The sequence below is a fragment of the Gopherus evgoodei genome, chromosome 6 (genome assembly GCF_007399415.2).
Source record: "Gopherus evgoodei ecotype Sinaloan lineage chromosome 6, rGopEvg1_v1.p, whole genome shotgun sequence".
Classification (NCBI taxonomy): domain Eukaryota; kingdom Metazoa; phylum Chordata; order Testudines; family Testudinidae; genus Gopherus; species Gopherus evgoodei.
The window spans coordinates 74,888,700-74,913,299 of record NC_044327.1 but is presented as its reverse complement, the minus strand read 5'-3'; the positions used below and the strand labels follow the sequence as shown (position 1 = coordinate 74,913,299).

The 24,600-nt window shown below is 44.4% G+C and overlaps 1 long non-coding RNA gene across 1 annotated transcript in view; it reads left to right on the top strand.

The window, feature by feature from the left end:
* Positions 1–2,364: 2,364 nt before the first annotated feature.
* Positions 2,365–24,600, top strand: part of LOC115653757 — a 131,560-nt gene continuing 109,324 nt past the window's right edge. Inside the window, exon 1 of the long non-coding RNA XR_004001000.1 lies at positions 2,365–2,545. This is a non-coding gene — a long non-coding RNA (uncharacterized LOC115653757). The remainder of the gene's footprint in view (positions 2,546–24,600) is intronic.

Here is a 24,600-nt window from a genome sequence, read left to right as displayed (position 1 = left end):
TAAATGAAGCTTCTTAAACATCTAAAAAGCCTTATTTACTTTGCATACAACAATAGTTTAATTATATATTATAGACTTATACAAAGAGAGACCTTCTAAAAATGTTAAAATGTATTACTGGCATGCGAAACCTTAAATTAGAGTGAATAAATGAAGACTCGGCACACCACTTCTGAAAGGTTGCCGACCCCTGCTCTAATTTAAGGCTTCACGTGCCGGTAATACATTTTAACATTTTTTGGAAGGTCTCTCTATAAGTCTATAATATATAACCAAACTACTGTTATGTATAAAGTAAACAAGGTTTTCAAAATGTTTCAGAAGCTTTATTTAAAATTAAATTAAAATGCAGATCTTATCAGTTTAGTGTGATCCTTGCCCTTGCTTTTCCTTGCAGAGTTTTCCAATGTCTGGCACGTATTTGGATACTTTAAGCTGCACACAAGCTTCTGAGTGATCCCTTGTTAACCGGATCCAAGAAGGACAGATTTCATGTTTGAAAATACCTGTTCACATAGATATGTGGATCCAAATGCTGAAAGCATTGCAAATGCAATTTTCATCAAACAGTTAAATTTCACTGACAGGGACATCCAGCAGGTCAGAATAGAGGCCCCATAATCTCTTTCAGTAGCTTCAAGTGCGCTCTGCAGATCCACAAACTTTGATGTCCACAATTCTGAGCTTTTTAACTGAATGAGTTGCATTTCGAAATCTTCAGCACCCATCCACTGAAATACAGACAAATCCAAGTTGCTTTTGTTGAACTTTTCAGGTTTAATTAGAAAAGAAAGCAGTGGGCCAAATCACTGGAAATCCTGAAATCTGTCAAAAAATTCTGATTCCAGTTCTTGCATGTACTTTCCAATCTCATCGACATTGACAGTGCAATGTGTTGATAGCTCTTTTATGAGTTTGAAGTAGTGGAAAGTAGAAGATTGAATATCCCTGGGAAAAAAAACTGCTAGTTTCAGAACAAAATGCTTTCCAGGCTTCATAAAGATTCAGAAATGTTTGCCCTGTACCCTGGAGACAGAGGTTGAGTTCGTTTAGGTGAGCGGTGATATCAGTTAGAAACATGAGCTTACACAGCCATTTGTCATCATCCAGTTCGGGGTAGTTTTGTTCTTTTTCCGACAAAATGGCCTTGATTGACTCAAAACAGTTTACAAAGTGCACCAAAATTGCCACGACTTAGCCACTGAATGTTGCTGTGAAGTGGGATGTCGTTATAAGCACTGTCCATCTCTTCTAGCAGTGCTTGAAACTGTCTGTGAGTCAAAATAGATCGAGCAACAAGGAAATTCACAATTCACACCACTGTATTCATCACATTATTAAGCTCTGAATTAGAAATTTTAGCACACAGGTTTTCTTGATAGATGATACAGTGAAATTTGACTGTCGGACTGCCAATCTGATCTTCAAGTAACTTTACAAATCCCTTCATTTTTCCGACCATGGCAGGAGCACCATCTGTTGTCACACAAAATATTTTTCTGATGTCAACTCCTTGTTCTTCAAAATGGTTTACAAAACTTTCCAGTATATCTTCCCCCTTTGTTGTGCCATGAAGGGGTTTCAGGCTACAAAGTTCCTCTTGGATTTCATCGGAAGCACAGTATCTTGCAACAATTGCCAAACATGGAACGTCGTTTATATCCATGCTCTCATCAGCTGCAACACTAAACACTGATGTGTCTTTCAATTCAGTCGTCTGCTTTTCTTTAATGTTTTCTGCCATTTCACTTATGTCTCTCTCAACTGTTCTGGCAGAGATGGGCAGTTCTTTTATTTAGATATGATTGTATCTTTATTTGGCAAATCATTGAACAAAATTTCTGAACTGCGGAGAAAAACTTCTTTTATACATTCCCTATCTGTAAACAACTTTCCATTTTTTGCAATGCACTGTGCGATCTTGTAACTTCCTTCTGTAGATTGTAAGTAAAAATCACTTACGCTTTTAAAAACACTGCTTTGCTTCTCATAGGCTGCTACTGCCTTTTTGATTGATTCAGTCTTGTCTGCTTCATCAAGAAAGGTTTTCTCATGCTTCGTTTCAAAATATCATCGAACACTTGATGTGCAACAAATATCACTTTCATAATAGAAAGCACAAATAGTATGGTCCTTCTTTTCAATAAATCCAAATGCGTCTGTCCAAGCAGGCTGAAATGATCGGACATCTAGCTTTGCTTTCTTAGGAGCTGCCATTTTGTCAAATGTTCCCTTCAACTCTCAGTGGGAAAAAAAATGGTGATAGAAGGCAGGCACAAGGTCAAACGCAGTGTGGTCTGAGATAAGCAATTTTAAGATGGGAGTGCTGAGCTGCACGCCCTCTTGCCTGGTGTGCAACCCTCACTGTCCCAGGCTGGGGACAGTGGGCCACAGCGGGGAGGCTGCAGAGCACTGGGCCAAGGCCAGGAGCAGAGCCCAGGGTGGCCTGCTGGGACTCCAGGCCAGAAAGCAGGCTGAACAAGGCTGGAGATCCAGACCCCGGTTGCAAGAGGTCAGTGGCTGGAACCCAAGATTGGCAACTGAGGTGAGTGGAGCTGGCAGGCCTGAATAGGACTGGAGGCTTGGACCCTCCAACCGGAAGCAAGGTGAGTGGAGCTGCACGGTGGGGACCCCTGCTGGTGAGGGGCCAGCAGCTGGAACCCCAGAGCAGCGACTGAGCAGCTCAGTCCGCTGCCACTCTGGGGTTTCTGCCCCCGGCTCCTGCCAGCTGGGGTCTCAGCCCACTGCCAGCCTGGGGTTCCTTCCCCCAGGCCAGCAGCGGGTGCTGAGTAGGACCAGCGACAGGACCCCAGCTGGCAACGGGCCAGCAGCCAGAACCCCAGAGCGGTGGCAGACTGAGCAGCTCAGCCTGCCGCTGCTCTGGGGTCTCAGCTGCTGGCTTCTGCCATCTGGTGTCTCAGCCCGCTGCCAGTCTGAGGGAAGGAACCCTAGGCCAGCAGCAGGTGCTGAGTGGGACCACAGCTGGCAAGGTGCCAGCAGCGGGAACCCCAGAACAGTGACCAAGCGGCTCAGCCCACCACCGCTCTGGGGTTTCCACCACCGGCTCCTGCCACCTGGGGTCTCAGCCCGCTGCCAGTCTGGAGTTCCTTCCTCCAGGCCAGCAGCAGGTGCTGAATGGGACCGGTAGCAGGACTCCGGCTGGCAAGGGGCCAGCAGCGGGAACCCCAGAGCAGCGGCGGGCCGAGAGGCTCAGCCCGCTGCCCCGCGTGCCATCAAAAATCAGCTCGCATGCCACCTTTGGTACGTATGCCAGAGGATGCCGACCCCTGGTCTCAGGGTTTGGTTTTGTTCTGTTTTTTTAAATGAACATAGTAGCATGTATTTATCTTGGAGAGGGCAAGTCAAAGAAGCACACCTGGCACTGGGAAGAAAAGGGGGCAATGCCTGTGGTGGTTTTTAGTTATGGGAGTTTGTCCAACAAGGACTGATCCCCCAAGAAAGCTCTGCCTCCTGTGCAGATGACCTTTACCTTGGTGGTAGAATGTTACATTGTGTTACAGAAGAGGAGTTGTTAAAGCACAAAAATGAAGGCTGTGGGTAAGCAAACTTTTCGATAGCTTGGATCCAAGGTCTGGGACCTTAAATTTGACTTGATATTCTATGGGAAGCTAGTGTAGACAGCAGAGGACAATACTAAGGTAGCGTGGGTTGCTGAGAAGATGGTGCAGCTGTATTCTGGACTTCTTTAACTAAATTGTTTTTAAATTGATCAGAGTTTAGAGTTGTGTAAGTGCATCTACACTAGGGGGTTAACTAGACCAATTTTACTTTCCATTTAAAATTGGAATTTGTATTTTAAAACAGATCTAACTATACCACTGAAGCCCCAAAGGCTTCAGCAAGATTTAATCAACATAATGTTTCCAGTGACTGAGTAGACAGGGTAGTGGATGCCACTATGTCTTCCCACGGTTAACATTAGTAGAGCTGAGCTGGTTTTAGTGACAGTAGCCAGAGTGAAGTCATTTCTCCCATGCCCAGAGAGACTTAGCTGTAACCAGAACTGCAGTTGGCACATGGGAAGTCTTAGCTTGTTTAATTCTCCTTCATATAAAAATGAAGATTCACACTAAGCAGGTTCCCCTATACATATGAAGATTTATTTGTGTAAGAGTTGCATAATTTATTCTTCATGCACATTTACAGCATGCAATAGAATGTCTTCTCTTGAGCCAGTAAACTGCTGTGAAAGCAGATTAACAATCAAGCAGACTGTACTATAAATCCATAAGGCTGATTGCAAAGCAAAAATCCTCAGGAAAATAGCCTTTGAGCATGCAGGCACTCTAATAAATCTCACCTCTTTAGAACAGAAGTTTCTGAGTGGGAGGGGCGGTTGCAGAGAAATGAAGTCAGTTTTATGTTTTTATTAAAAGCTGTTTCTTAGTCATAGGAGTGGAAACAGCATCTATAGCCTTTACATTTCTCTTTATTTTTCCTCCTATAGCTTCCTTGCTGATTCAGTTTCTCTTCCATGGTTTGTTTAGTTGATGACGATGTATCAGGTGCTGGGCCCCAACTAACTCACTATATATTTGAAATTCTGTATATAGATAGGAACTCGTGTCCTACTTCCACCACAACTCCTAAAAAGGACGCTGCCTGGATTAAAACCAAATGGAACATGGCATGATCTCAGTGGGGTGCTTGAAGCTTATTAAGAACCATTTTCTTTTCATTTTTCATAGCTAGTTCCAGAAATACTACTGGTACATAGCTTGAGTACTTTGCTTCCCGATAATTCTAAATTCAGTTAGGGAGTATAAAACTTGAAACAAAGATATAGCAAAAAGTGCTGAGATTACATCTGAACAGTTTCATTTTGTTAGTATTCAGTCACCCCTGCGTCAATTGCCAAATTCTTCAGAGTGCATGTATGAATCAAGCATCTGAAATTAGAATTAAACACCAACGACGCTTACATAATTCACTGTGCAAAGTATAAAACAGGACGTGCTGAGAGCAGCTGTAGCATGGAATGTTGATAATGACAAGGATATAGATGCACGTGCCACTTTTGCTGACATCATCAGGAGTTATGTGTATATATTAGGGAAGAACGTGGAGAAACTCAAGAACTGGTTTCAGTTCTTAACACTAGATGTTCTCTCCTCAGTAGTGGATATAGAATAATTATCTTCTTCTCTGACCCCCTTTCCTGTCTCTCTGTCCAGCCCATTGCTTGAGGAGAAGTGGTTGGGACAGGATACAGAAAGCTTATGCTGATCTCTGCCAAGCAGCTGGTCAGGCAGCACTTCTCACTTCCTGCTGAGGTGAAGAGGCTTTTCCAGAGTGGGGTAGTGGAGCCTGGGATCTACTAGTGAAGCACTGAGCCTGGGCAGCAGGACCCCATCCCTCCCCTGGAATGTCAGTGCCCTTATTCCTCCTCTCTCTGCATCCCAGTTCCCTCCACCACAAGGAGAAGTAAGGGGTTCAAAACATTCTCCCCTCCCCCAGCACCTTTGAACAGGTCAGAAGCAGGATAACCCTTAAAAGCAGTAAGGGGGCCCAGTCCCCCCAGTACTGTCCTGTACATAAGAACAGCTATACTGGATCAGACCAATGGTCCATCTAGCCCAGTGTCCTGTCTTCCAACAGTGGCCAGTGCCAGCTGTTGAGAGGTAGTGAACAGAACAGGGCGATTTCTAGGATCCACACCCTCTTGTTCAGTCCAAGCTTCTGGAAGTCAGAGGGAGATGCATTCCTGACCATCTTAGCTAATAGCCATGATGATCTATTTCTTTTTTGAACCCTGTTATACTTTGGCCTTCACAACATCCTCTGGCAGTGAGTTCCACAGGTTGACTGTATGTTGTGCGATGAAGTACTTCCTTATGCTTGTTTAAACCTGCTCCCCTCAGGTGATCCCTAGTTCTTGTGTTTAGTGAAGGGGTAAATAAACTTCCCTGGTCTGGCTGGGAGTGTGGGCTCTGAGGTGGGGCCAGGGATGCGGTGTTTGGGGTGCAGACTACCCCAGAGCTGCTGTGGCCAGGCAAGATGCACCTCTCCCCACCGCAGCCCCAGGACAGTCTGCACCTCAAAACCCTCATCCCTGGCCCCACCCCAGAGCCCACAACAACAGCAAGAGCCCTCATCCCAAACCTCTGCCCTAGTCCTGGCCTCCTCCCACATTCCAAACACCTTGGCCACCCCCACCACACATCACTTCCAGATTTGTGCACATAACAAAATTCATTGCACACATGGATGTAAAAAATTTGAGGGAACATTGCTCCCAACTTGCTCACCTTTTGAGAGTGGTCCAGTGTGGTAGGCTTGCTCAGAGCACATCTACCAGATCTGGCCCTGCAGGTGAGGTAGGTGGGGGAAATGCCTAGTTTGAGAATCTTACTGCATCTTAGGTAGAAGCTAGGATCCAAGCAGCTTTACATGGGAGGACTTAAGCAGTTTTGCACATGCCCTCTGGTGGAAACAGATGCCTGGGGAATTTAGGTGGCCACAACGTTAAGTGGCAGCTGAGCAGGCATTTTGTTGATCCTAGGGTGTCTAAATCCAACATTTAGGAACCACTAAGTCCTTTGCTGAACTATTAGAACTAGATCCACAACTGTACAACTGTATATTCCACGCATAAGGCCCTACCAAGTTCATGGTCCATTTTGGTCAATTTCACGGTCATAGGATTTTTAAAATCAAATTTCATGATTTCAGTTATTTAAATCTGAAATTATACGGTGTTGTAGGGGTCCTGACCCAAGAAGGAGTTGCAGGGGGTGGGTTGCAAAGTTATTGTAGGACAGGTTGTGATACTGCTTCTGCTCTGCTATTGATGGTGCCCAGCTCTGAAGGCAGCACCGCCACCAGTAGCAGTGCACAACTAAGGATGGCATGGTATGGTATTGCTACTCTTACTTCTGCACTGCTGCCTGCAGAGCTGGGCACTTAGTCAGCAGCTGCTGCTCTCCAGCTGCCCAGCTCTGAAAGCAGTACAAAAGTAAAGATGGCAATACTGTGACACCCCTAAAATAACCTTGTAAGCCCCCTGCAACTCCCTTTTGGGTCAGGCCCCCCGATTTGATAAATGTTGGTCTCCCCAATGAGATCTGTATAGTATGGGGTAAAAGCACACAAAAGAACAGATTTCACCGTTCATGACATGTTTTTCTTGAACTTGGTAGGGCCCTAACCATGGGAATATTTGGTTCAATTTAAAGGAAAAATGTATTTATTTCAGTTTGACATGGATACAAAAAACATAGTTTAGCGGTTGTAACACTCTGGTGTTAGTCTTTTCTGTTTTCCTGTGACATACATATTCACCGCCTAATACATAGCTTCAAAGAGGATATTCATATAACTACAAATCATCTAGTTTACAAAGAGATTTTCCTGTTTAACAGGTTTTAGTACTTTTGAGTCTTGTTTGTCAGAACTATATGAATTGAAACCAAACTTCAAGGTAACTTCTTAATCTCTGCCTTCTGGACTGGGTTAAGTTTTCCATTCCCAGTGTTCCAGAAGACACCACCATATCATCTAATTGGACTTCCACTATATCACAGGCCATTACATTTCACCCAGTTACCCCTGTAGTGAGTCCACTAACTTGTGCCCGATTAAAGTATATCTTCCAAAAGGTATCCAGTCTTGAGCTGAAAAATCAAGAGATGGAGAATCGACAGGTTCCTCCTGTTAGTTTATTCCAGTGGTTAATCACTGGATTACTCACTAAAACATTAGTATCTTATTTCTCATTTGAATTTCTTGGGCTTCAGCTTCCAACCACTTGTTCTTGTTAGGTCTTTCTCTGATTAGAGTAGAGAGACTTTTACTACCCAGGAAGGTATCTTTACCCTGTAACCAAATCACCTCTCACATTTCTTTTTTGATAAGATGAACTGCACCGTCTCCAATTTTTCAACATCCTTTTTAAAATGTTGACATCAAAACTGGGCATAGATTTGCAGTATTCTCACCTGTGCCAAACAACAGAAGTAAGAATCACCTCTTTACACCATATTCTCCCATTTATGGATCCATGGATCACTTTAGCTCTTTTTGCCACAGCATTGTAAATGTTGGGAGGCCATGTTGAGTTGCTTATCCACTCTGACCCCTAAATGCATTCTGGAGTTGTTGCTTGTATGCAGGGGTTAGCATTGCCTCCATCACCTACTATGTAGCTGTGGCTAGCCTTGTGGCTTTTCACCTATTGGAGTATGGCTGATTCTATAAGCACCCTTATTTTTAATTTTGTAGGAGTCAAAGAAAGTCAATAGAGAGTTTGTAGTTACCAGGCAATTCCTTGCTTCTATTTCATGCCACTGCACCCCCTCAGCCACCCACCCAATCAATATTTTTAAAGCTACCCATAAGCCTACATCTTGTCCAATTGATTAATTGATTCATTCTGGCAAATTGGTTTCAGACACATTAGGGTTATAAACTATTGCTGCATTATGTTTATAGAAGCAGTTAACTTTTAACCAATAAGCTTTAAAAGGAAACCCATATTTGGTGGATAAATGTTCAAGTTTATATTGGCATCACTTACTCATGTCACTGGGCTTTGCTTCTAAGCAATCATCTTTTCTATCTTATCAGTAAGTTCCAGGAAATGTCCTCCCCATTGGTCATTATTGCTTAATTCCAAGTAATAAAACTGTCTCATACAAATTGCACCTGATAATACAAAGACTAGATTCAACAACAAAACAAAATGTGCTGGACTGCCAGCTATGAAACCCACTGAGGGTCTCCCAGATTAGCTGCCTTTGCCTTATAAACACTGTCACAGGACAGCAGCCAAACATAGCCTTTGCTGAATGGACAATTAGTAAACATTTTACAGAGAGGAAGCATAGTCTTGTGATTAAGGCATAGTACAGGGAGTCAGGAGGCCTGAGTTCTGTTCTTGGCTCTGTGGCAGGTTTCCTTGAGCTTGGAAAGTCATTTACTTCTGTGCCTTAGTATCCCAACTGGAAAATTACGATAATGCTGCTTCCTTGGAGTGTAGTGAGCCTTAATTTATTAACTTTAGTTACATTACTATATTCTGCTAAAAGCCACAGGAACACCAACATGCACTAGGATCAGGACTGGCACTAGGGTTTCTCGCGCCCTAGGCGCACGGCCATTTTGCTGCCCCCCGCACTGATCCCGTGGCTCCGGTGGAGCTGCTGCAGTCATTCCTGCGGAGGGTCCTTTGGTCTGTGGCTCTAGTGGAGCTGCTGCAGGCATGCCTGAGGTAGGTCCATCGGAGCCATGCGAGCAGCCGACCGTCCGCAGGCATAACTGCGGCAGCTCCACCAGAACCGCTGACCAGCGGACAGCAGGTCAACCGGAGCCACCTGCCGCCCCCCCCGGCAAAATGCCGTCCCCCCGAATAATCCTGCAGCCCTAGGTGATTGCCTAGGCTGCCTAAATGATAGCGCCGGCCCTGACCTGGATAACTCATCCATAATTCTTAAATCAGGAACTATTTGCGTGTTAGTTTCTCCATTTCAAGGAAACGTTATCAGCTCTCTAGGCTTTTCTCTACTCTGTATCATAGTGATTGTAAGAATTGCTAGTGCCATCTTGTGGAAGATGTAGCATCTTTGTTTTAACCACTCATTCATCCCTTCTGATCTAGAGCCGGATTGTATACACACATCAGGGATGCTCCTGGCACCAGCTATTCACTGTATGAACCAGGATTGAGTGAGTTTTTACAGGATATTTTACAGTAAAAAAATAGAAGCATATTTTCTAAGCATTTTCCTTGTGTGATGCTTGTTCTGCTGCCCATCCTATACTTCCTTTAGAAGAAACCAAACCACACCACAAAATTGGCACAATCACACTAGTCTTTGCTTTGCACATCTGGCACAATGAGATATCCCTACATTTACCCAATACACCGTTCTCCTTACCACTTTCCTTTCAAGCACAGTGAGCCCCCCACCACTAGGGTGACCAGATAACAAGTGTGAAGAATCAGGATACTTTTTCAGGGGGAGCATAGTTGTCTATAACAAAGCCTCTAATATTGGGATGTTTGGTCACTCTACCCACCACCAGCCCTCCAGTAGTATCCTAGGTCAGCTCTTGATGTCCATTGGGCAACCATGGGAAACAGACAAAGATTATTTTCCAACTTGTACATTTTGGCTACAAAACTTGAAGGATTTGCCTGTGTTTTCCCAAGAGTCAATGTCCGCCTGCTGCTACAGTCCTCCTTTTATACCAAGCCAATCTCTTTCTCCTTGGTTTACCTGGGGAAGCCCACTGCTTGTAAGTCCCAACTGAGTTTGTCTGTCATTTGAGTTAGGGAGATTTGCTACTGTGCTATCAGGATAAGCCTCCTCCTAAGACTGCTTTAAACAGTTACCAGATGAAGAGAAAGGCCTTTTAAAATAAGATTCAATGATAGCAAAAAAGAAAAATCTACATAATAGATGATTACCCTAACACTGTAAATTACACAGGTTCTAAACCAGACAGAATCTTTAGCCATGTCTAAGCATTGCCATCACTAACAAAACATTATTCACTTCTTACTAATATTTGGCAAATTATGTAGATATAGTATTTTTGCCAATCTTTGTTTGGAAGGGATTTTCCATATTGTTACTGTCCTCTCAGGCTGGCTCATTGACTAATTCTAATCTCAGGCAAGCTTTAAATGCACCCAACTGATTTAAAACACTTGTCCAAATAGATTTGGACGGATACGTCAGAAGCAGGGGATATAGCTCACAAACAGCAAAAAAAAAAAAAAAAAAAAAAAAAGGCATGCAGGTTACACCTAGAGTGTATATTTATAGCCACAGCCGTGGTCCAGGGGCCCTGACCTCAGCAGCCTGTCAGCAAACACCAGCCACGCTCTAACTTCCAGCAGCCTTGGTTATTACTTTCTGGGTGACCCAACATGCTCCCAGATGCCCCTCCCGCTGTGCCCTCCCCCCCGCCAAAAAAACTCCAGCCTAACAAAAAACAACATGTTCTGCACTGTCCAGCCCTCTCCTGGACAGTTGAGCTCTATTAGGTATGTTGCCTCTTTAAGGGAATCAATATACTGCAATCTGCTACCTTAAATGGAGTTATCCAAACAATTCATAACACTAGCTTAGTTTTGATTAAAATAAAACAAGTTTATTTAACTACAAAGAGAGAGGTTTTAAGGTATTAAAGTTAGAAATAGTTACATGCAAAGATAAAATGCTTCCTAGTATTAAAACTTAAATTAGACTTGGTTTAAGGTGAAATCTCTTACCACATTTCCAGTAACATTGCTGACCAAATTCTCAGGATCTGCTCCCAAAATCCAACCACTGTTTCTTTGGACTTCTTAGGTGAGAGAGAGAGAACTGTCAAACCGATAGCTAAGGTTTAATGTCTCTTTCACCTGGAAAGGGGTAACAAACAACACCTGACCAGAGGGCCAATCAGGAAACAAGACTTTCTCAAATCTGGGTGGAGGGAAGTTTTGGGTATGAGTCCTTTGTTCTTGGTCTGTTCTCTTTCTCGGCTCTGAGAGCGACCACAGGAATCTCCAGGCTTTCTAATCTTCTGTTTCCAAGTTGTAAGTACAAGGATAGTAAGACAATAGGTTTATATTGTTGCTTTTTTTTGTATTTACATGTGTGTAGTTGCTGGAATGTGTTAAATTGTATTTTTTTTGGATAAGGCTGTTTATTCATTTTTGTCCTTTAAGCAATTGACCCTATATATTGTCACCTTACTACAGAGACCATTTTATGTCCTTTTTCTTTCTTTTTATATAAAGCTTTCTTTTTAAGACCTGTTTGAGTGTTTTTCACTGGTTAAAGCTAAGAAACGAAGGGAGGGGGGAAAATTTCTTTGTGTTAGATTTACTAAGTCTGACTTTGCATACCCTCTGGGTGAGGGGGCAGAGAGGTTAGCTCTCTTGGTACTTGTGTTTCAAGGACTTGAAGCAGGGAGGGTGGAATCCCTTTGTTTAGATTCACGGAGCTTGAATCTGTATCTCTCTCCAGGAACCCAGGGAGGGAACTCCTGGAGGGGAAGAGGAAGAAGGGAAGTGGGTTATTTCCCTTTGTGGTGAGACTCAAGGAATCTGGGTCTTGGGGTCCCCTGGGAAGGTTTTGGGGAGACCACAGTGAGCTAGGCACTGTACAATTCCTGGCTGGTGGCAGCGATACCAGGTCCAAGCTGGTAACTAAGCTTGGAGGTTTTCATGCTAACACCCATATTTTGGACGCTAAGGTCCAGATCTGGGAAGAAATGTTATGACAAGAACACACGAGAACTTGGAGTGTTTTGTCTCTCACTTTTATAATTCAGGGTATGGCTACATTTGGAATTTCAAAGCGCTGCCCCGGCAGCGCTTTGATGTGTGAGTGTAGTCGGAGCAGCAGCGCTGGGAGAGAGCTCTCCCAGCGCTGCATGTAAACCACAACCCTTACGGTTATAGCGTGCAGCGCTGAGAGCCGCGCTCCCAGCGCTGCCGCCCTGATTACACTGAGGCTTTACAGCGCTGTATCTTGCAGTGCTCAGGGGAGTGTTTTTTCACACCCCTGAGCGCGAAAGTTGCAGCGCTGTAAAGTGTGAGTGTAGCCATGGCCTTAGCCACCCATTGAAATGTATTGTCCTGAGAGTTGCCCCTAGATAAAGTTCATTCCCATTGTGTGGACAGCAGCAAGGAGTCTGGTGGTGAAAGAGATTCCATGCTGTTTGCTAAGATGCAGATCTGTTTCCTCCTTCCTTCCTTGCCCAAGAATGGCCACTTGATAGCACCTGGCTAGAGGCATCTGTTTGTCCTTTGTCTTTGAGAAACAGGTTTCCCCACTCCCCAGACTTATGTTCATAACTTTACATATACTGTTGCTACATACATTTTACCATGGTATTATTGACCAGCAAGTTATTAGTTTTCAAATGATACCTCACAAGGCATATTTTGTACAGATTACTACAATGGTGTGTAGAGTGTGAATTCAGGGGTGCACTCCATCACACCCCTTCCCTCCCCTCCCCAGAATTTTGGTACTACTCCACCATCTTTTGTTAACTCAAGATGGTCAAATTGTTTTTGATAAAAACAACTGATTCAGACTAACTAGACAAAGACATTTTTGGAAGTCTGAAAATGTTAACTGTATTTCCCTTCCTCTCCCTCCCACAACCCCTATAGAGACAGATTAGAAATGGGAATAGCGGTGCCAAAATACAGTGAGAGCTCATTCTTGTGATTCTAGCCAGCTGGAAAGAGGAAGCAAGTGAAAAGTACCAGATGCAGAGCTGGTCAAAATGTTTTTAAGCAAAGAACTAGCTACCGTTTCTCTGTTTTCCACTGAGCTTTTTGATGAACTCTAGTCATGAGAGTGTTCTATCAAGAAAAGGCACTGATCCTGCAAACTTTTCCATGTGGGAAGACTCCTGTGCACACAGACCCCGAGTGACTGCACAAAGGAGTCCACCTTTGCAGAGTAACTTTCAGAAGTGGGGTTTTTAAGCTAGAAATTTTGTAGCCTCAAGAAGCTTGTATAGATCAGAAAAACATCCAGATTACTGGGTGCTTGTCTGAAACGAATCTTTTCAGGCTCACTCATCATTTTATATTTGCTTCTATCCGTCTAACCAGTACTTGTCTCCACCCTGACTTTCCTCTCCCTCCCTGCGTCATCCCTGATGTCTTAGTACAAGATCAGCAACTCTTTCTCTCTCAAGCAGCCACTGGACCAGTTAGGCAGGATACAGTCTATTGGAACTGGCAGCAAAATATATGGGCCTGAACTTACAAGACATCTAGGTCAGACAAGGGTATCAAACTTATTCTGCAAATGGGGACAAATTCCATTCCTTCTCTATATGCAAGAGTTGCACTTCTTTAAAAGTGTATTAAAACTGTGTTAGTTAAGCTAGTGGAATATCCTGTATGGACAGATATTCAGATTGAAGCGTGACATATATTGATTTAGAAGAATTTTGCAGATGTTTTTTAAACCAAATTTACAGTTAAGCCTATGCAACTTCCACAACTCCTTCGCACTTGCACACAGGAGACCACCTAAATCTATACTTTCCCCTACCCATCATTACATCAGCAGATTGCTCTCATATCCTACCTCACTACTGACAATACCCATGGCAAGATCCCAGTCTTCTTTAGCCAGGTCCAGTATGCCCCTGGGGTGTCGACCATATAACAGCTCGAAGGGGGAGAATCCAGTGGAAGCCTGAGGAACTTCCCATACAGCAAACAGTACATAGAGTAGCAGGGCATCCCAGTCTTTTCCGTCGCGGCTAATCACCTTCCGTAACAGGCTCTTCAACGTCCTATTAAAACGTTCAACAAGGCCATCGGTCTGGGGGTGGTAGACCGACGTTCTGAGGGTCCGTATGTGGAGCATGGTACATAAGTCCATCATCAGTTTAGAAACAAAGGGAGTCCCTTGGTCCGTCAGGATCTCCTTAGGTATCCCTACTCTAGAGAATATCTGGACTAACTCTTTGGCTACGGTCTTGGACATGGCATTCCGTAGGGGGATGGCCTCGGGGTATCGGGTGGCGTAATCTAGTACTACCAGGATGTATTGATGGCCCCGGGCTGACTTCTCCAATGGCCCCACTATGTCCATAGCTATTCGTTCGAATGGAACCTCAATAATTGGCAGAGGTACCAGAGGGGCCCTTAAGTATGGTCTGGGCCCATGTATTTGGCACTCCGGACAGGAGGAACAATATAGCCGGACGGCCGCATAAATACCAGGCCAAAAAAACCTCTGTAGAATCCGATCGAGGGTCTTATCCATCCCTAGGTGGGCCCCAAATAGATGACTGTGGGCCAGATCCATTACCGCTTTTTGATGCTTCCGGGGGACCAAGAGTTGTTCGATGACTTGCTCTTGGACGCGGACTACTCTATACAGAAGATCTTTTTTAATCATATAATACGGCCCTGGGCCCTTAGTTCTCCCCTCCACTGGGACCCCATTTACCTCGACTACTTCCTTTAAAATGTTGTGGTATATGGGATCATTGGCCTGACCAAAAGTCCCTCGCGCGGTCCCTATTGGCCCCATTTCGGGGGGGTCTACCTCCGTCTCCCCCTCAGGGACAGAGCCTGGGGAACCCGGTCCAACAATTGGGTTGTAGTTGGCCAACACCGTCCCACTGTCAGTTGAGTTCCCTCTTTCTCCTGCTAGTGTAGGCGTCAGGTACCGTGTCAGGATCCTTGTCCCCCTCCTTTTATCCGCCCTCCGTTCCCTCCGAGTCTTCCTGGACTTCCCCGGTGGGGAGAACACATCCTGGCTAAACTCGTGGAAGGTGGGGAGAGGGTCCCCGATCTGGGCCACCCTTTGGGTCCCAGAGTCCTTCTTTCCTTCTCCCTCGTCCCCGGGGAGTAGGCCATCAAACCCCGGGAAGTCTCGTCCGATAAGGACAGGGTAAGGGAGTTTTGGGACGACTCCCACTGTCAACTCAGCGGGGTTCCCTAGAACTTCTATGCGTACGGGGACAGTCGGGTAATAGCTGATATCCCCATGTACACAGGATATTCCCGAGCGCTTGGCCTGGGATAGTTGGCCCGGCCTGACCAGTTTCCCTGAGACCAGTGTGACTGCACTTCCCGAGTCTATTAAAGCTGTGGTCTCTATACCATTCAGCTTAACGGGCCTAGTGTACCTATGGGGGACCATCGCAACCCTGAATAGACTTATTAGCTCGCATGGTCCCCCTATATCTCCCAGTTCACACTGCATGGGCTCTCCTAGATTAGGGCATTGGGCAGCAATATGCCCTAATTCACCACAGGCATAACAGCGGTACCCCCCTCGGGGAAGCCCCCTATTTTTCGGGCTGCTGGGATTTATCCCCTGAGCCTTTCTTCCCCAGTCCTCCAGTCTCTCCGGGACTGCCGGTGGCTCTCCAGCCTCCTGCCTCCCCTCCATTTTCCGACCTGGAGCTGGGGCAAACCGGGGCCTCGGTGCAGAGGCTGGTCTCTGATACTGGCGGCTTCCTGCCTCGGGGGTCTGAGAAAGTTCTTGGGCTGCCAAATGCCTCTCCACAAGAGCAACTAGATCATCATAAGAGGAGGGATCATTTTGGCGGACCCACCCCCGTATGTCCAGCGGCAACCCTCTCATGTATCTGTCCAATACCAGGGTTTCTACTACCTTCTCCGGCCCACGGGCCTCAGGGCGGAGCTACTTCCGCGCAAGGTGTATCAAATCAAATAGCTGGGACCTTGGTGGTTTGTCCCCCCGGTACTTCCACTCGTGGAAGCGCTGGGCCCTTATGGCTGGCGCACGCCTGCCCTCGCCAGGATTTCCACCTTCAGCCGAGGGTAATCCATAGCTGCTTCTGCGGTCATGCTGAAGTAGGCTTTCTGGGCCTCCCCACACAGGAATGGAGCCAGCAGACCTGCCCACTGGTCTTGGGGCCAGGCCTCCCGCAGTGCCGTCCTTTCGAACGCGAGGAGATACGCCTCTATATCGTCATCTGTTGTCATCTTCTGTAAGTAGTTGCTTGCCCGTAGCGGCCGGGTCCCCTGAGCCGCGTGCGTCATCGTAGTCAGGGCCTTCAACTGGTTCACTACCTCGGTCAGGGTGGCTTGATCTTGGGCCGCCTGGCTCATCAGCAGCTGGTTGGTCTCCTGTTGCACCCGCACGGACTCTCGCTGGGCCGCCATCTGTACTCGGGTAGCCTCCTGCTGAGCCGCGGTGGCCTGCATCATCAACGCCTTCAGCACATCCTCCATTCCCCCCCCCCCAAAAAAAATTCTCTCCCCTTTTTTTTTTTTCCCCTTGCCCTGTGATGGCTTGCCACCGAGCCATGCTCACTAGTACATCCCACTCCTGACACCACGTGTGGCAAAGTACCTGTCTCTCCTCTCCTAGCTCAGTCCTCCTCAGCCTTGGAGACACAGGCTTGGGCAAAGCAAAAGCCTGTCACAGTCATGCAGGGTCTGGCTAATCCCTTCTCAGTCAGGCCCTTGTTCTGTTTTCCTCTCCTTCTGAGGAGAGTGCAACCTGCCTTGCAAGAAAAGTTTTTAGAGTTCAGCTGCCTCTACTCACTGGCAGCTACTCTACTTCTCTCCTCCCCCCCTTGCTTCCCTGCCAGGGAGGGTTTAAAAAGGTCTCCAGCCATTGGGGCCAGCTGAAACTAATTACCTCCCTGGTAACCCCTGTTCCAGCTGAACCTATTCCTCCATGGTTAAGCCTTCTGGGACTAATTACTACCCCACTCTTGGTAGCTAAGTGTCCTGAGTTTGCCACAGTTGCTATAATACACCTTCCCCTCCCCTCCCATTTTCCATTATGAAGAGGGTTTTTTTCAGAGCTAAACTCCAGGCATTTCAAATATTTGAACTGGGCCTCTAATGCATTAAAAGGGATTAATCCTCACTAGCCAGCCTCTTTTTGCTAACCATGGCTTGCCCTAGACCAAATGGCAATCCAGGCAAGGAGCATCTTTGCCCCCAAACACTTTCACAATTACACAACAAAACAAGGTTCACAATACTGCAACTAGGCTCTCACTTCACTTCATTCTTATATCTCACTGACTGACTGGCAATGCCCCACCCCTTATATACTGCAAGGGCATGTCTGACAACATTCTAGGAGGATCGATGAAAATGTAGTTCTCAGAAAGTCTGGAAGGTTTCATGAGATTCTATCATGGTCCAGAACATTCTAGGTTAATGAAAAATGAATCCACATACAGGATACCTGAAACATTTTACTTCAAACATTCTATTTTCCCTTTTGTTGCCAACAAAAACAGCACCTAAGCCTGGCACTCCCCCAAGCTGGCACCCTAGGTGCTTGCCTGGGGAACCTACAATTTAGAAAAATATATTTAGGTATTGATCTAAGTGCATCTCAAAATATCTGAATGGCAGTGTATTTAGTTGTTATGCTTTTGTTGTGTAACAAGTACTCTGCTGGTTTTTGGAAAAGGCAGCCATTTTATGTTTCATGCATGTTACTAGAGATACACACTAAACTCACTCATGGAGACAACTCTTCTTCTCATTTTAGATTGAAAAAAAATCAGTTATTGAAAGCATCTGTTTTCTTTGTGTGTATAAAAGACACTTCCCTTACACTCTGGCAGTAGATTGCATGTATGTGAACAGGAGAAGAAAGCAAAGCTAAAGTAATTCTGAGAGCCTCAGCCTCCACTCCAGCATTATTACTACTTTGATTAAAGGATTCAAAGTATCAAATTGACATGAGCCCCCTTTCCCTCACTCTCATTTGGTTTACTTATAGTTTCATTTCCAGGGCGTAAATGCATTTGTCTAAGCTTTGTTGCACAGGTCCATTTTGGCTTCAGTCACACACTGACTTTTGGATTAGTCACAAACTTGCATTTTGACTTCTCTTGTATATGCATCTCCTAGCTTGCCCGTTTCCTAGGGAAGCCCTGCTCCTTCAAGTCTCTCCTGTTACTATGTCACACATCCATTATTACCACATTCACAGGAGTGCAAATTGCTTAAAAAAAAAAAAAAGTAAGCTGGGGACATTAATTCAGAGATCAGAAGAGCAACACCTGCCTGACCAAATCTCTCTCCCTGCCATCAGCATCTCCTGTGGTCAGTGTACGCAGTGGTGCTTGCTGCAACTGGCTCAGACCTCAGACTCTGTTCTATATAGTATAGTCATACAGAGAGGAACACTTGCATTCAAGTTGAGCAGGATGGTTGTGAGAGCTGAGACAGTTCATGTGAGGAGAGGGCAGGGAGCCCATCATCAGAGACTTGTTTTTGTCTAATCTCAAGGAGAAGGTAGTTCAGACTCTTTCTTACTCACCTTATAATTATAGCCTGAGTTCCAGTGACCCAACAAGCCCAAGAACTAGGGTAAAAAATCTGTCATACAATAGCAAGGATTCAGACATATTTATTACTTGTTACACAACCCATAACATGCATGATGAGTCACAAGGAGAAAGTGATTGAAGCAGAGACTAGAGAGACAAGGTGGGTGAGGTAATATCTTTAATTGGACCAATTTCTGTTGGTGAGACACACAAGCTTTTGGACTTACAGAGCTCTTCTTCAGGTCTGACAGTTCAAGTGAGACCTAGACACTTTTTTGGTAGAAAACTATGAAAAAGTAAAATGGCAGAGTGAAGAGAATGACAAGTGTATTAGACCTATTAGCCTGATCTCAGATTTTCTGGCAAATGGTATGATACAAGTGCTGTGACCTGCTCAGGTCACACAAGGCTATTTCATGGCAGTACAATGCTGGGATGCTTCAGAAGCCACTGAGATTTTAGACTGATTCTGAAGCGTTAAAAGTTCAGAATATCTGCTATTTACTAGAAGATTCAGTGCCAGATTTTCCCTTCACTTAAATTAGTAGAAAGTCCATTAATTTCCATGAAATTAGTCCTGAATTTATGCCAGTGTAAGTTAGAATCAGGCCCACAGGGACTGGCTACCTGAAATTTTCCAGCAGGAAGAACTGATTCAGTGTAAGAAGAGGGCAACAATGGCCTACTATATTAGAGCTGCCCTGGGAACAAGTGCTGTTAGCATTGTAAATTGCAGAGAGACTAAAAGGCACATTTACATATGCAGAATAGAGGTGGGTGTGGAAATACTCCAAGGGCACTGTCCCCTTTAGAGTTGATCTAGGTTAGAGATAGGAAGCTGTACACTTTGTTCTACTGGCAGCTACTTCCAAGTTGTTCAGAGTAGACAAAGACTGGCGATGGGTAGCAGTATAAAAGTTTGCATTCCACATTATCTGAGTGCCTTATACACAAAATCAATAGCAGTCATGAAGTCCCCTAGTCTCTGGCTCGCCTTTCTTTCCAGAGCAGTTGTTATTTGTGTCATCACCCAGCAGGCAGAGCATTCTACTGCCACACAGCATAAATGCTCTTTCCTCTGAACTCTGCAGTACCTCTACACTCTTCACCTCTACCCCAACTTTCAAATGACACACATTTTTTAATATAATGAACCAATGTTACTCCTGGGGGCTGTTTATAGCCAAATCTAATAGCCTTTGCACACAAGTAATCCCTATTATTGGAGAAGAACCTTCGGTGTTTTCTTGGAGTGGGGAGGGATGGCGGAGGTTAAGAATCTTTCTTACTAGGAATTTTAGCCTATTTTGTAGCGCCATAGTGTGGATGCTTTCTACATCAACAGAAAGGGTTTTTCTGTCACTGTAGTTAATCCACCTCTTCAAGAGGCAGTAGTTAAGTCAAAGGAAGAATTCTTCCACTTACATAGCTGTGTCTACATTGTGGGCTAGGTCGATTAAATTTCTAGGCGTAGAAAGAAAAGGTATGTGAGATAGTATTTATTGGACTAACTTCTGGTGAGAGACAAGCTTCTCAGTCTCTAACTCCTATAATAACCCATTAAATTGATACATAAACAAGGAAGCCATGTTCACCAAACAATTAGAATTCTTTGAGGGTATCAACACAGATGTGGACAAGGGTGATCCAGTAGATAGAGCATTTGGACTTTCAGAAAGCCTTCGACAAGATCCTGTACCAAAGGCTCGTAAGCAAAGTAAACAATCATGGGATAAAAGGGAAGATCCTCTCACGAATCAGTAACTGGTTAAAAAATAGGAAACAAAGGTAGGAATAATTGGTCAGTTTTCACAATGGAAAGCAATAAATAGTGGGATCCCTCAAGGATCAGTACCAGCACCAGTGCAGTTCAATGTATTCATAAATGATCTGGGAAAGGGGGTAAATGGTGAGGTGGCAAAGTTTGCAGACTATACAAAAGTACTCAGAATAGTTAAGTCCAAAGCTGATTGCAAAGAGTTACAAAGGGATCTTAGTAAACTGTTTGACTGCGTAACAAAATGCCAGATGAAAGTCAATGTTGATAAGTGCAAAGTAATGCATGTTGGAAAACAATCCCAACTATACATACAAAATCATGAGATTTAAGTTAGCTGTTAAAGAGATCTTGGAGTCATTGCAGATGGTTCTCTGAAAACCACTCAATTTGCAGCAGCAGCCCCCACCCCCCCAAAAAAAAAAAAAAAGCCAACAGAATGTTAGGAATCATTAGGAAAGGGGTAGAAGATAAGACAAGAAAATATCACAATGCCACTATATACATCCATGGTACTCCACCACCTTGAATACTGCATGCAGTGCTGGTCACCCATCTCAAAAGAGAGATTAAAATTGGAAAAGGTACAGAAAAGGACAACAAGACTGATTAGAGGGATGGAACAGTGTCCATCTGAGGCGAGATTAAAAAGACTGGGACTTTTCAGTATAGAAAAGAGATGACTATGTGGGGATTTGACAGCAGTCCAGAAAATCATGAATGATATGGAGAAAGTGTTATTTCCCCCTCATGTAACACAAGAGCCAGGGGACACCCAATGAAATTAAATAGCTCACAGGTTTAAAACAAAAATAAGGAAGTACTGGCAATGAGTTGACTGTGTGTGTTGTGAAGGTAAAAAAATATAACTGGCTTCAAAAAATAAATGGGTAAATTTATAGAGCATAGGTCCATCAATGGCTATTAGTCAAGGTGATCAGGGACACAACCCCATGCTCTAGGTGTCCCTAAACCTTCCTTTCTTAGAGAAAATGAATGAGCAGTGTCCCCAAGCCTGATTAATTCATTAGTAGATTCTGATCCTTCTACTTCTACTTCCCAAGATGGGACAAAAATATCTGACTGGGAAGACACTGTTCTAGGTGTCCCTAAACCTCTGACTGCTACACACCGAGGTTTAATCACTTGATAATTGCCTTGTTCTGTTCATTTCCTCTAAAGCATTTGGCACCGACCATTGTCAGAAGACAGGATACTGGGCTAGATGGACAATTGGTCTGACCCAGAATGGCCATTCTTATGTTAATATCAATTTCAAATTAAGAAATACATGCACACTTAGGGGAGAGTCTTGTCTAGCTTCTAGGGCAATAAAAATAAAGTAAAAACTAAGTATAAACTAGTATTAGACATTCTCCAGCGCTACTGGAAAAATACCTACATGTTGTATATATTTCCAAGAGTGGGGTCTACCCACCCACTAACAAAGTATAGATGAATAGAGTGCTGAGACTGCAAATACCACAAGATGGCACCATATCATGCAGCTTAGGTTGGGACCTTGAAACATAGCAGGAAAAATGACAAACAAGACATTTCTCATGTGGAAAATCAAGTATTAATGCAATCTCTCTGGTTACATTGTTTTGAGCATTAACATAAGATTTTAAAGGGCATTTTCTAGGAAATAAAAGTCCACGAGCATATGCCACAGCTATAGTGTATGTGTAATTACTGAATGGATTCTGTGTGCAGCCACGGTATTTGCAATATGCAAGTATCACAGCAGGCCATTCTCCTCCATAGTGCATGATCTTGGAGGTCCACACTGTAAGCAAGTGCCCCATCTCCACCTTCTCTCCATTAGAAGTGGCTTTATTCTTATCCCTGGCCTGTTGGTAACTCTGGTGGTTCTTTGAATCATCAATCACACAAGCCTTTGCTTTGTAATTGCACTGATTTCTTTTTCCTCTGTTGTTCCTTTCATGATCATTTGAGGTAAAAAGTTTGTATTCACCTGGGCATTAGCCAATGTATTGTGCTGCTATTTGTGCCTTCAGCTGGGATATGGCACCAGCTGACTGGAACTTCTCAAATCTTTACTGCCTCCATTTCCTTTATTAGTTCTTTAGCTATTTGACTGCAGTTGGCTCAGACTCCCAGTTCAACGACTGCCATAGGACATCTGGTTATGTGTTTTAACTCCCACTCTTTAACAAACTGAGCAAAACACATTGCTTGCTAATTGTGGACCATCATTTGCCACTATCCCAGCGAAGTCATAGCAACTTTAATGCCTCTTGTGTCACTCCACAAATGGAGCAGTGGGTGTATGGGAGGCTAAATTTAGTAACCTAGACCTTTGGCTGTAAGCAAGACCATACTAACATTTGATGTCTCTGTATTTAAAGTCTCAGGTATTTTGAATTTGACCTTTGAGAAAGGCTTCCTGTCTAGAGCTGCACCAATATATGTTTGATACCTTTTAGTAAAACACATTCAGATTATTTTTCTGTAACTGCAGCAGCATATATGGTAATGTTTAGGGATAGACTGAGGGTTTCACAGATGTGTTCTCTTCATGCTTATTCCTGAATTAATATGGACTATTTCCGGGGTGCAGACTGATCCACTCCTTTTCAGTTTATGTATATTACATGTATGTATGTGAGAGAGACACACACACACACACACACACACACACACACACACACACACACACACACACACACACTACAAACTGCCCCTCTTGGAACAGCTTTAGGCCTCATCCACGTCCCTGATCACCTTTTTGTCAGTGTAACATCTTATGGGGGGAGGTGGAGGGAGAGGAGAAAGAGTGTGACACCAAACATTTAGTATCTATTCAATGCCTTTGTTACTCCAACGTTAGCACTTGTAATCTGTCATTGCTGGTTAGGCACGGAAGAAGCTCTCATCTGCAATAGTGGGATAGGAATGCTGAGGGATAATTCAAACCTCAAAGAAGCCATGCTGATTGCGAGTTGTCTAATTTGAGCATATCCACACCAGCTTGAACTTCCCCCTGAATCTGCGGTATGAGCAGGTGCCTAGTATAAGAAAGGCCAGTCAATCTAGTTTTTTGTTCAGCTTGAAGCTATTTTGTGTTGTTCCTCTAGCTGCCTGTAGTCTTGGTCATCTGCAATTTTTTCAGTGCATCTCTGCAGCCAGTCACCAATGTCATCTACAGTAAACTCCATGCCACAAGCTAGCCACAGCTTCATGCAGTCACCTCTGCTATTATGTGCACTGTTCCCAAAGCCATCTTTGGTATTCAGGATGGAAGAGACTTGCTGGGCTAAGCAAAATCTTCCTTCCTACCCCCATCCAAAAATAGTTTTCAGGGAATGTGTACAGTTCAGTGGTCAGCTGAGGTCACCAGCATGGATACTTAGTTAGAAATTAACTGGATTTCTATAACTATACAGATCCAGTCAGCTGGCTCTGATGTTTTTCAAACACCTGATTCCATGAGGTTGTCCTGAGCTCTGTTTTAGGAGTCTTGGTACTTTACATGGGTTACAGTGTACTGATTTAGCTTTAGCACTCAACTCCCAACGCTACTCACTTAGTAGGCACTTGAGTCCAAGAAACAGATTAGTGAGCCACGCCTTATGACATCAGATGCCTTTTCCCCCAGGTCACTATAAAGTGTTTCTTCTACATTTGCTAGGACACTCATTTCCTCATGCATGGTTTGGGGATTCTGCATCATTTTTACTACTTATAGGTCAAAGATGCATAGTCTAGGGAGGCCCATTGTGCCAGCAAGAGTGACAGGGTTGATGGTGTCATGTAAAGATGTGAAGCAGTCTGGCCCAATTCTTCGAATTCACAAATATCTGGGGCAGCCCTGTGAACAGTGCTAGGTAGTGTCAGGGTGTACACCCCCTTGTGAGTCAATGAAGAGTTTGAGAGTTTGGATGGGTGGGTGGGAATGGAGGAGGGGGATGTTTTTGTCCATCTTGGAGACATGGCTGAAGAGCATTCAACACCACTTTCGAATATAGTGAGTGAGTGAAGGGCAGGCCAATTTTTGTAAGATTTTGACATTTTGTACAAAG